Below are 12,901 nucleotides of genomic sequence, written 5' to 3'. Positions count from 1 at the left end.
AGATTCTTTTTATACTGAATACCTTCTCCCTGGCTGTAGCACCTTTCCAACTTCAGGTCACTGATTGTTTTTTCTGGACTTTTTCTTGGCTCTTCCCTCTCTGTAGATTCAAGTCTCGATGAACCTTCTTCTTCCAGTGTACCAACCTCCTCTCACCACTAGGTGGCAGCATACATCCATTGATTGTAACTGTAAAGCTTAAAACAAAAAAGACGTGCACTAAATATTCTAACCAGCCATATGCCTTACATATTGTATTTATAATTCTCTATTCCATACACTACAGATTCTGTGGACTTTTCCATTTCTTTCTCATTTTTTCCCTCTAATAATCCCATATGTATACCTTTGCAATTTTTGAAATAATAATGCTTTAAACTGCATAAATTCACCCTAGCTGTTGCACCTTTCCAACTTCAGCTCACTGATTGTTTTTGTAGACTTTTTCTTGGCTCTTCCTGCTCTGTAGATTCAACAAACCTTCTTCTTTAAGTGTGCAACCCTATTCTCGCCACTTGGTGGCAGATTCCACCCATTAATTGTGACAGTAAAGTTTACAGCAAAAAAGACCTTTAGTAAATCCTCTAATGCCTTATGCCTTACGTATTGTATTTATAATTCTCTCTGCCCTACACTACGTATTCTGTGGACCTTTCCACCTCTTTTTATTTTTTCCTTCCAATAGTCTCATATGTATACCTTTGAAATTTTTGAAATAAGAAAGTGCAAAAATACATGCATTCTCCCTACCTATAGCACCTTTCCATCTTCAGGTCACTGATTGTTTTTCTGGACTTTTTCTTGGCTCTTCATGCTCTGTTGATGCAAGGCTAATCAAACCTTCTTCTTCCAGTGTACCACCCTCCTCTCACCACGAGGTGGCAGCATAAACCCATTGATTGTGACTGTAAAGTTTAAAACAAAAAAGATCTGAGTAAATCCTCTAACCAGACTCATGCCTTATATATTATACTTATAATTATCTCTCTGCCCTACACTACAGATTCTGTGGTCTTTTCCACCTCTTTCTCATTTTTCCCTTGAATAATCCCATATGTACACCTTTGCAATTTTTGAATAAGAAACTTCTAAACTGCATACCTTCTCCCTGGCTATAGCACCTTTCCAACTTCAGGTCACTGATTGTTTTTCTGGACTTTTTATTGACTCTTTCCACTCTGTGGATTTGAGTCTCCATGAAACTTCTTCCAGTGTACCACTCTCCTCTCACCACTAGGTGGCAGCATAACCCTTTGATTGAGTCTGTAAAGTTAAAAACAAAAAAGACCAGCAGTAAATCCTCTAACTATCCTGATGCCTTGCCTACTGTTTTTATAATTCTCTCTGCCCAACACTACTGATTCTGTGGACTTTTCTGCCTCTTACTCATTTTTTCCCTTAAATAATACCATATGTATACAGTGGCAATTTTTTGAAATAAGAACATTTTAAACTGCATACCTTCTCCCTGGCTGTAGCACCTTTCCAACTTCAGGTCATTGATTGTTTTTAAGGACTTTTTATTGTCTCTTCCCACTCTGTAGATTCGAGTCTCGACGAAATTTCTTTTTCCAATGTACCACCCTCCTCTCTCCACTATGTGGCAGCATACACCCATTGATTGTTTCTATAAAGTTTAAAACAAAAAATACATGCAGTAACGTCTCTAACCAGTCTCATGACTTGTGTATTGTATTTATAATTCTCTATGCCCTAAAATACAGATTCTGTGGACTTTTCCACCTATTTCTCATTTTTCCCTCCAATACTCCCATACGCATACCTTTGCAATTTTTGAAATAAGAAAGTTCTAAACTGCATACCTTCTCCCTGGCTGTAGCACCTTTCCAACTTCAGATCAATTGTATTTCTGGACTTTTTCTTGCCTCTTCCCGCTCTGTAGATTCAAGTCTTGACAAAACTTCTTCTAGTGTACCACTCTCCTCTCTCCACTAGGTGGCAGCATATACCCAGTGATTGTGACTGTAAGTTTAAAACAAAAAAGACCTGCAATAAATCCTTTAACCAGCCTCATGCCTTAACTATTGTATTTATAATACTTTTTGCACTACACTACAGATTCTGTGGACGTAGCCACCTCTTTCTAATTTTTCCCCTCCAATAATCTAATATTTATACCTTTGCAAATATTGAAATAAGAAAGTTCTAAACTGCATAGCTTCTTCCTGGCTGTGTCACCTTTCCAACTTCAGGTCACTAATTGTTTTTCTGGACTTTTTCTTTGCTCTTCCTGCTCTGTAGATTCAAGTCTCGATGAACCTTCTTCCAGTGTACCACCCTCTTCTCATCACTAGATGACATTACACCCATTCTTTGTGACTGTAAAGTTTAAAAAAAAGACCTGCACTAAATCCTATTACTAGCCTCATGCCTTACATATTGTATTTATAATTCTCTGTGCCCTACACTACAGATTCTGTGGACTTTTCCACCTCTTTCTCATTTTTCCCTCCAATAATCTTATATGTATACCTTTGCAATTTTTGAAATAAGAAAGTTCTAAACTGCATATCTTCTTCTTGGCTCTAGCACAATTCCAACTTCAGGTCACTGATTGGTTTTCTGGACTTTTTCTTGGCTCTTCTCATGCTGTAGATTCGAGACTCAATGAACCTTCTTCTTCCAGTGTACCATCCTCCTCTCACCACTAGGTGGCAGCATACATCCATTGATTGTGACTATAAAGTTTAAAAAAAAATACCAGCAGTAAATTCTCTAACCAGTCTTTTGCCTAACGTATTGTATTTATAATTCTCTGTGCCCTACAATACAGATTCTGTTTACTTTTCCACCTCTTTTTTCATTTTTTCCCTCCAATAATATGTACACCTTTGCAGTTTTTGAATAAGAAAGTTCTAAACTGCATAATATTTTACTGGCTGTAGCACCTTTCCAACTTCAGCTCACTTATTGTTTTTCTAGACTATTTCTTGGCTCTTTCTGCTCTGTAGATTCAAGTCTCAGTGAACCTTCTACTTACAGTGTACCACCCCCTCTCACCACTAGATGGCAGCATACACTCATTCATTGTGACTGTAAAGTTTAAAACAAAAAAAAATAACTAAAGTAAATACTATAACAAGCCTTATGCCTTAAGTATTATGTTTATAATTCTCTCTGCCCTGCACTACATATTCTGTGGACATTTCCACCTCTTTCACATTTTTCCGTCCAATAATCCCATATGTATACATTTGCAATTTTTAAATAAGAAATTTCTAAAGTGCATACCTTCTCCCTGGCTGTAGCACTTTTCCAACTTCAGGTCACTGTTTGTTTTTCTGGACTTTTTCTTGCCTCTTCCCACTCTGTAGATTCGTGTCTCAGCGAACCTTCTTCTTCCAGTGTACCACCCTCCTTTCGCCACTAGGTGGAGGCATGCACCCACTGATTGTGACTATAAAGTTTAAAGCAAAGAAGACCTGCAGTAAATCCTCTAACTAGCTTCTTGCCTTACGTATTGTATTTATAATTCTCTCTACCTTACACTACAGATTCTGTGGATTTTTTCACCTCTTTCTCATTTTTTCCCTCCAATAATCCTATATGTATACCTTTGCAATTTTTGAAATAAGAAAGTTCTAAACTGCATATCTTCTCCTTGGCTCTAGCACAATTCCAACTTCAGGTCACTGATTGGTTTTCTGGACTTTTCTTGGCTCTTATCATGCTGTAGATTCGAGACTCAATGAACCTTCTTCTTCCAGTGTACCATCCTCCTCTCACCATTAGGTGGCAGCATACACTCATTCATTGAGATTATTAAGTTAAAAAAAAAGACCAGCAGTAAATTCTCTAACCAGTCTCTTGCCTAATGTATTGTATTTATAATTCTCTGTGCACTACAATACAGATTCTGTTTACTTTTCCACCTCTTTTTGATTTTTTCCCTCCAATAATCCTATATGTACACCTTTGCAATTTTTGAATAAGAATGTTTTAAGCTGCATAACTTCTCCCTAGCTCTAGCACCTTTCCAACTTCAGCTCACTTATTTTTTTCTGGTCTTTTTCTTGGCTCTTCCCGCTCTGTAGATTAGAGTCTCAACCAACCTTCTTCAAGTGTTCAACCCGCCTCTTGCACTTGGTGGCAGCATACACCCATTAATTATGACTGCAAAGTTTACAACAAAAGAGACCTGTAGTAAATCTTCTAATGCCTCATGCCTTACGTATTGTATTTATAATTCTCTCTGCCCTACACTACAGATTCTGTGAACTTTTCTACCTCTTTTTATTTTTTCCTTCCAATAGTCCCTATGTATACCTTTGCAATTTTTTAAATAAGAAAGTGCAAAAATGCATGCCTTCTCCCTCGCTGTAGCACCTTTCTAACTTCAGGCCACCAATTGTTTTTCTGGACTTTTTTTGGCACTTCCCACTCTGCAGATTCAAGTCTCGATGAACCTTCTTCTTCCAGTGTACCATCCTCCTCTCACCACTAGATGGCAGCATACATTCATTCATTTTGACTGTAAAGTTTTAAAAAAAGACTTCCAATGAATACTATAACCAGCCTAATGCCTTAAGCATTATATTTATAATTCTCTCTGCCCTACACTACATATTCTGTGGACTTGTTCAACTCTTTCTTATTTTTTTCCATCCAATAATGCCATATGTACAAGTTTGCAATTTTTAAACAAAAAAGTTCTAAACTGCATACCTTCTCCTTGGCTGTAGCACCTTTCCAACTTCAGGTGACTGATTGTTTTTCTGGACTTTTTCTTGGCTCTTCCTGCTCTGTAGATTCGAGTCCCACTAAACCTTCTTCTTCCAGTGTACCACCCTCCTTTCGTCACTAGGTGGAGATATACACCCATTGATTGTGACTGCAAATTTTAAAACAAAAAAGACCTGCAGTAAATCCTCTAACCTTGCATATTGTATTTATAATTCTCTCTGTCCAACACTACAGATTTGTTGACTTTTCCACCTCTTTCTCATTTTTTCCCTCCAATAATGCCATATGTATACCTTTGCAATTTTTGAAATAAGAAAGTTCTAAACTGAATACCTTCTCCCTGGCTGTAGCACCTTTGCAACATCAGGTCACTGATTGTTTTTCTGGACTTTTTTTGGCTCCTCCCACTCTGTAGATTCAGGTCTCGATGAACCTTCTTCTTCCAGTGTACCACCCTCTTCTCACCATGAGGTGGCAGCATGCACCCACTGATTGTGACTGTAAAGTTTAAAACAAAAAAGACCTGCTATAAATCCTCTACTCAGCCTCATGCCGTATGTATTGTATTTATAATTCTCTCTACCCTAAACTACAGATTCTTTAGACTTTTCCACCTCTTTCTCATTTTTTCCCTCCAATAATCCCATATGTATACCTTTGCAATTTTTGAAATAAGAAAGTTCTAAACTGCATATCTTCTCCCTGGCTGTAGCACCTTTCCAACTTCAGATCCGTGATTGTTTTTCTGTACTTTTTCTTGGCTCTTCCTGCTCTGTAGATTTGAGTCTCAATGAACCTTCCTCTTCCAGTGTACCACCCTACTCTTGCCAGTAGGTGGCAGCATACACCCATTAAGTTTAAATCAAAAAAGTCTCTAACCAGCCTCATGCCTTATGTATTGTATTTATAATTGTCTTTGGCGTACACTACAGATTCTGCAGACTTTTCCACCTCTTTCTCATTTTTTCTCTCCAATAATTTCATATCTCTAATTTAAAATTTTTAAAATAAGAAAGTTGTAAAGAGCATATCTCTTCCCTAGCTGTAGCACTTATCCAACTTCAGGTCGCCAGTTGTTTTTCTGGACTTTTTCTTGGCTCTTCCAGCTCTGCAGATTCGAATCTTGACAAACCTTTTTCTTCCTGTGTACCACCCTCTTCTCACCATTAGGTGGCAGCATACCCCCCTTGAATGTGAATGTAAAGTTTAAAAAAAAAAAGACCTGCAGTAAATTCTGTAACCAGGATCATAACTTCTCTATTGTATTTATAATTCTGTCTCTGCCCTGCACTACAGATTCTGTGGACTTTTCCACCTCATTCTCATTTTTCCCTCCAATAATCCCATATATATACCTTTGCAATTTTTTAAATAAGAAAGTTCTAAACTGCAGACCTTCTCCCTGGCTGTAGCACCTTTCCAACTTCAGTTTACTGATTGTTTTCCTGGACTTTTTCTTGGCTCTTCCATCTCTGTAGATTTGAGTCCCAATGAACCTACTTCTTCCAGTGTATCACCCTCCTCTCACCACTAGGTGGTAGCATCCACCCATTGATTGTGAGTGTAAAGTTTAGAACAAAAAAGCCCTGCAGTAAATCGTCTAACTAGCCTCATGCCTTACATATTGTGTTAATAATTCTCTCTGCCCTACACTACAGATTCTGTAGACTTTTCCACCTCTTACTCATTTTTTCCCTTAAATAATCCCATATGTATACCTTTGCAATTTTTGAAATAAGAAAATTTTAAACTGCATAACTTCTCCCTGGCTGTAGCACTTTTACAACTTGAGCTCACTGATTGTTTTTTTTGGACTTTTTCTTGGCTCTTCTCACTCTGTAGATTCGAGTCTCAACTAACCTTCTTCTTCCAGTGTGCAACCCTCCTCTTGCCACTAGGTGGCAGCATACAGCCATTGATTGTGACTGTAAAGTTTAATACAGAAAAGACCTGCAGTAAATCCTCTAACCAGGCTCATGACTTACATATTGTATTTATAACTCTCTCCGCCATACACTACAGATTCTGTGGACATTTCCACCTCTTTCTCCGTTTTACCCTCCAATAATGCCATATGAATACCTTTGCAATTTTTGAAATAAGAAAGTTCTAAACTGAATACCTTCTCCCTGGCTGTAGCACCTTTCCAACTTCAGGTCACCAGTTGTTTTTCTGGACTTTTTCTTGGCTCTTCCAGCTCTGCAGATTCGAATCTTGACAAACCTTCTTCTTTTAGAGTACCACCCTCCTCTCGCCACTATTTGGCAGCATACACCCATTGATTTTGACTGTAAAGTTTAAAACAAAAAAGATCTTCAGTAAATCCTCTAACCAGGCTCATGACTTGCGTATTATATTTATAATTCTCACTCTGCCCTACACTACAGATTCTGTGGACTTTTCCACCTCATTCTCATTTTTCCCTCCAATAATCCCATATATATATATATATATATATATATATATATATATATATATATATATATATATATATATATATATATATATATATATATATATATACCTTTGCAATTTTTGAAATAAGAAAGTTCTAAACTGCATATCTTCTCCCTGGCTGTAGCATCTTTCCAACTTCAGACACTTGATTGTTTTTCTGTACTTTTTCTTGGCTCTTCCTGCTCTGAAGATTTGAGTCTCAATGAACCTTCCTCTTCCAGTGTACCACCCTCCTCTCACCAGACAGTGGCAGCATATACCCACTGATTGTGACTATTAAGTTTAAAACAAAAAAGACCTGTAGTAAATCCTCTAATGCCTCATGCCTTATGTATTGTATTTATAAATCTCTCTGCCCTATACTACAGAATCTGTGAACTTTTCTTCCTCTTTCTCATTTTTTCCCTCGAATAATCCCATATGTATACTTTCGCAATTTTTGAAATAAGAAACTTCTAAACTGCATACCTTCTCCCTGGCTGAAGCACCTTTCTTACTTCAAGTCAGTGATTGTTTTTCTGGACTTTTTCTTAGCTCTTCCCACTCTGTAGATTCAAAGTCTTGATGAAACTTCTTCTTCCAGTGTACCGCCCCCCTCTCGCCATGAGGTGGCATCATACACCAATTGTTTGCAACTGTAAAGTTTAAAACAAAAAAGACCTTCACTAAATCCTCTAAACAGCCTCAAGCCTTACATATTCATAGGTTCATAGTTTCACAGGTTCATACTAGGCTATCTGCCCTAGGGCATTTATAAGCCTAGCCAGAATGTGTTTGGCTTTCACCACCTATTTTAAATTTATTTTGCTATGCCCTTTTTCGAGGTTAGTATACTGTGCCTCTGTCTAACAGTGACACAGAAGTGATACCCAGGGTAAACCTACGATCTCCCATCCACTCATCAAGATTCCTCTTGAAGAGAGTCAATGAGGGACTCTGCCTAACCTGGACTGGGATTTTATTCCAGAGTGAAGGGAGCCTCTGGGTTATGAATCTGTCCCTCCAGCATGTCCTATTTATTTCAGTGCTGAGGTTCAAGTCTCCCGAGTGCGTAGCTCGATGGGATTTGGATTTTCTGAGGTGCAGTATGGCCATTAATTCCGGGTTGGACATGGCTTTATACGTCAGGCACAGATCGCCTCTGAACAGGCGGTATGCCACTGAGTAGAGCTGGAGTTTCATTAACTGGGCAGCATATGGCATCTGTTTGAGCCCTTTGATCCTCTTGGTGAGGTACTTTTGGGGTCTTTCCAGTTGCTGCAGGGGTCTGGTAAGGTACATCCCAAAAGGGGCATTGTACTCAATTATGGGCCTGATGAGGAATGAGTAAAGAGGCACGATGACCTCCCCTGATCTAGATGTGAATCCCTTCATGATTAGGTGGGCTATATAAAATGTTTTTCTAACCACTTTGGCCACGTGGTTGTCAAATGAGAGATTGCTATCAACTTGGGTCCCCAGGTCCCTAATTACTTCTTCTGTACTTAATGGATTACCACCTATGTGGTAATTTGTGGGCACTTTGTTTTTTCCAAAGGGGATGACTATACACTTTTTGGCATTTAGCTTGATGCCATGGCTCTGGCACCAGTTGTCTGTTTCTATGAGGCCCTTTTGGAGGATGCTTGTGTCGGCTGGAGAGTTGATTATGGTGCCCAGTTTGCAGTCATCTGCGAACTTGGTCAGCCACAGTCCTTCCGTGTTGGCCTGTACCTCCGAGAAATATATACCGAACAAGAGATGTCCCAGGACTGAGCCTTGTGGGACACCACTTGTAAATGGTTTGGAGTCTGACATGGCTCCAGCAATTCTAACCATGTGGGTTTTGTCCTTGAGCCAGTTTGCAATCCATCTAGTGACATAGGGGTTTATATTTAAGCTGGTGAGCTTATCTATAATGCCCGAGTGGGGTATTGTATCGAAGGCTTTTGCAAGGTCCAGGTAGGCTGTGTGGACCACCTTCCCCTCGTCAATGGCCTTGGTGACTGTTTCAAAGAAATCAACCAAAGAGGCAGGATCTGCCCTTAACAAAGCCGAACTGGGTAGGATCCAGTGTCTGTAGGTCCCCAATATCTTTATTTAATGAGGTCCATGATGATCCTTTCCATAGCTTTGTAGACCAAGCTAGTCAGGCTTATGGGGCGATAGTTTCCAGGATCCATTGAGGCACCACCTTTATGGAGAGGGACCAATGTTGCTGTACGCCACTCTTTGGACACATATCCTGTAGTAAGGCTGAGATTGAACAGTAGTTTTATGTTTGGGTTTAGCTCTTCTTGGAGTTCATGTAGGATGCAGCCCGGGACACCGTCTGGTCCCATTGATGCTGTGTTTTTTGCTTTGGAGAGGGTGGCTCTTACCTGAGCATCTGAGATGTCAGGGGGGCAGCACTCTGCTGGGATAGATATTTGCCCTTTTGGTGGGAGGGAGAAGTTTGCGCTGAACCTGTCAGCTAGGATGTAGGCAATGTCTGTGGGTTCAGTGTATTTTTGTCATTTTGGACTAATTCTGAGCATATCTGGGAATTACCACCCAGGTTCCTAACATAACTAAAGAAAGCCTTGTGATTATCCTTAGTGTCCTGTGCAATTTTTCTCTCGAAGCTGGCCTTAGACAATTTTATGAGTGCCCGTAGTTTTTTGCTAATACTGATCAGTGATGCCTTCCCTTTTTGGGATTTTGCTCTATCATTTAGTAGCTTCCTCCTTCTATTGTATAGTTTGTTTATGGCTGGGGTCCACCAGACAGGATGTCTGCCTTTGGAGGATTGGGTCTTGGTTTTATTTGGGATCGCATGATCCATGCATTCCTGAAGGTGTTCATAGAATGTGTTTATAAAGGATTCTGCGGTCTGGGCCATATTTTCCACAGGCCTGGGGGCTTTGAAGGATTCCACCTTGGTTTTGAGGAGTGTGAAATTTGCTTTAGAGAAGTTTTTCACTGTGGTTTTCTGGGCAGATGTGAATATCCAGTGAGATTAGTTTATGGTCTGATCTTACCAGTGAGGGATACACTTCTGGTCTGGAGCATAGAGTCCCCATGTTGGTGATGATCAGGTCCAGTATGTTTTCCCCTCTTGTGGGAGTGATAACAAGTTGTTCCATAGCATTTGAGTTTATAAATTCTAGGAACCTTTGGGCTAGGGTGTTGGAGCTAGAGTAATGCTCCCAGTCTATGTTTGGGTAGTTGAAGTCACCCAATATAATGGTGTTTGGAGAGACCTTCATATTTTCCAGTGTTCTCAGAAAGGCCGAGTGGGGTTCTTGGGTTTGGGAGGGTGGTCTGTAGCAGGCTATAAACTGGAAGGCAGTTTTACCCACTGTTAGTTGCACATGGATAGTCTCTGATGCTTCGTGCTTTGCCACCAACCTGGAGGTGTGGGTATCTTTGATGAATATCGATACTCCACCTCCTTTTGTGGTTTGGTCCAAGTTTTGTGGCCGAAAAGCATGGTATGAGGTATAACCTGGTAGTGCTGGGGTGCTCTCGGGAGCCCTGAACCAGGTTTCTTTTACTGCACAGATATCAATGTTCTCCATGCTAAGGAGAGTTTTGAGTGTGTGCATCTTGAGGTTTAGACTTCTGGCATTGAGTAGCATTACTCTTAGTTTCTTATCCCTTGTGATACCTATGGAGGTGGGTTTGTCTTTTCAGCCTTGCCTAAAAAAGGCACTATGGGGGTAGCAAGAGCCTTTGCCAATATCCAAAAGCCCAGGGGTGACAGGTGCAAGCCATCCCTAGCGAAGCATCGTGGCTTGTCGAGCATATCATCCCAAGCTGACAGGCATTGGATCCCCTTTGAATGACACCAGTACGTAAGCCAATTGTTGAAATTGATCATCTTGTCTTCATATTGTGGCATCATTCTTGGTGAGGGTAAGATGCTACTCAAGGTCAGGGTCATACCAGCCTGGGCTACATGCTCAGAGAGCTCCTTTATGTCTCTTTTCATGTAGTCCAGGAAGGTACATCTCAGGTCATTCACACCAGCATGGACAATGACTGAGTCATATTTGTACTTGCCTTGGAGTGACCTGAGTGCTTGTGTTATGTGGTGGATCCTAGTGCCTGACAGGCTGCTCACCGTGACCCTCTCCTTGTTCAGCCTGGTGAGTGGGACGTCAGTGTGCCTGATGATAGAGTCACCTATTATAAGTGTATCAGGTGTGTTGTTTAGTCTTAAGGGCTGTGACTGTTTGGCACACTGGCTTTGTGAGATATGTGTTGCACGTGTTTTGTTTTGGGGTAGCGGTTGCTTGGGTGTCTGCTTTGGAGGTCTCTGCTGCTTAGGCAGATCTTTATTTAGAGCCTCCGAGTATGTTTTTCTGTGATTATGTGTTTGGTTTGCTGTCGTGGTAGGTCTATGTGAGACTGGAATTGTAGTGAGTGTGCTTTCCTTCTCCTCCTGACTGGTTATGCCAGTACTGAGTTGAGAGAGCTTAGCCTCCAGTTTGGCTATATGGTTGCATCTCTCACATGTGTTGGATATTGTTGGGAGGAGGAGAGGGTTGTCTGTGTACATGAGGCAGTTGTAACATTGCCTCAAGATTCCCAGATTCACCAGCTGGACTGGAGAGGAGATTGACAACTGACCTTTGGACATGCTAGAATAATATTGGGAATTCCTTAATAATTGAAAACAAGGGCCAGTGGGGAGTGAGGGTGTAGTGCTTTTAATTTTTAGTGCTGACTTATATAATTGCTTTAGTGAGCAAGTGCCAGGTAACTTAAGTGCAATGTGTTACAGGTAACTTAAATGCAAAAATGACAAACAGTAACTTTCTTTCAAGTGAAACAAAGAAATAAGTACTGTAAGCAATGCAGATATCACTAGTAATCCACAGAAGCACTGAGAAGCCGCATATTAGGTGGAATTAGCGTTCCAGGGAAATAACAAGCAAACAAACAACAAGCATATAAACAAAGCTAGATTCAGCAGGCCTGAATCTAGTCTATGCTACAGCAAACAAGGTGTACCAATTTCAGTAAGATACAGTTCAAATATTCAGGCACTATAAACCTTTAACCAGAAATTCCCAGCTCAGAAGGGCAGAGTCCAGCCTCTTCTCCCACAAGAGTGCAGACCACGAACCTTCTTAATTTAAAATAACTGGCCTGAAGCCCAAGTGCTTAAACTAGAACTAATACACTTTAAGAATAACAGACACTGGGCTATTGTATTTATAATTCTCTCTGTCCTACACTACAGATGCTTTGGACTTTTCCACCTCTTTCTCATTTTCCCCCTCCAATAATTCCATATGTATACCTTTGCAATTTTTGAAATAAAGTTCTAAACTGCATAGGTTCATAGATTATAGATTAGTACTAAGCTAACTGCACTTGCAAGCCATTTTAAGCCTAGCCAATTATCCCTTGAGAGACTCAAACCCTGCACCCTGTGTTTGCAAGGCTAAACTGCATACCTTCTCCCTAGCTGTAGCACCTTTCCAACTTCAGGTCACTGATTGTTTTCTGGACTTTTTATTGGCTCTTCCAGCTCTGTAGATTCAAGTCTCGACAAACCTTCTTCTTCCAGTGTACCACCCTCCTCTCAGCACTAGGTGGCTGCAGATACCCATTCATTGTGACTGTAAAGTTTAAAACAAAAAAGACCTGCAGTAAATCCTCTAATGCCTCATGCCTTACATATTGTATTTATAAGTCTCTCTGCCCTACACTACATATTCTATGGACTTTTGCACCTCTTTCTCATTTTTTCCCTCCAATAATCCCATAT

This window comes from Protopterus annectens, chromosome 8.part0, assembly GCF_019279795.1.
Source record: "Protopterus annectens isolate FY-2018-M chromosome 8.part0, PAN1.0, whole genome shotgun sequence".
NCBI classification, from domain to species: Eukaryota; Metazoa; Chordata; order Ceratodontiformes; family Protopteridae; genus Protopterus; species Protopterus annectens.
Note: the sequence above shows the minus strand (reverse complement) of the source record.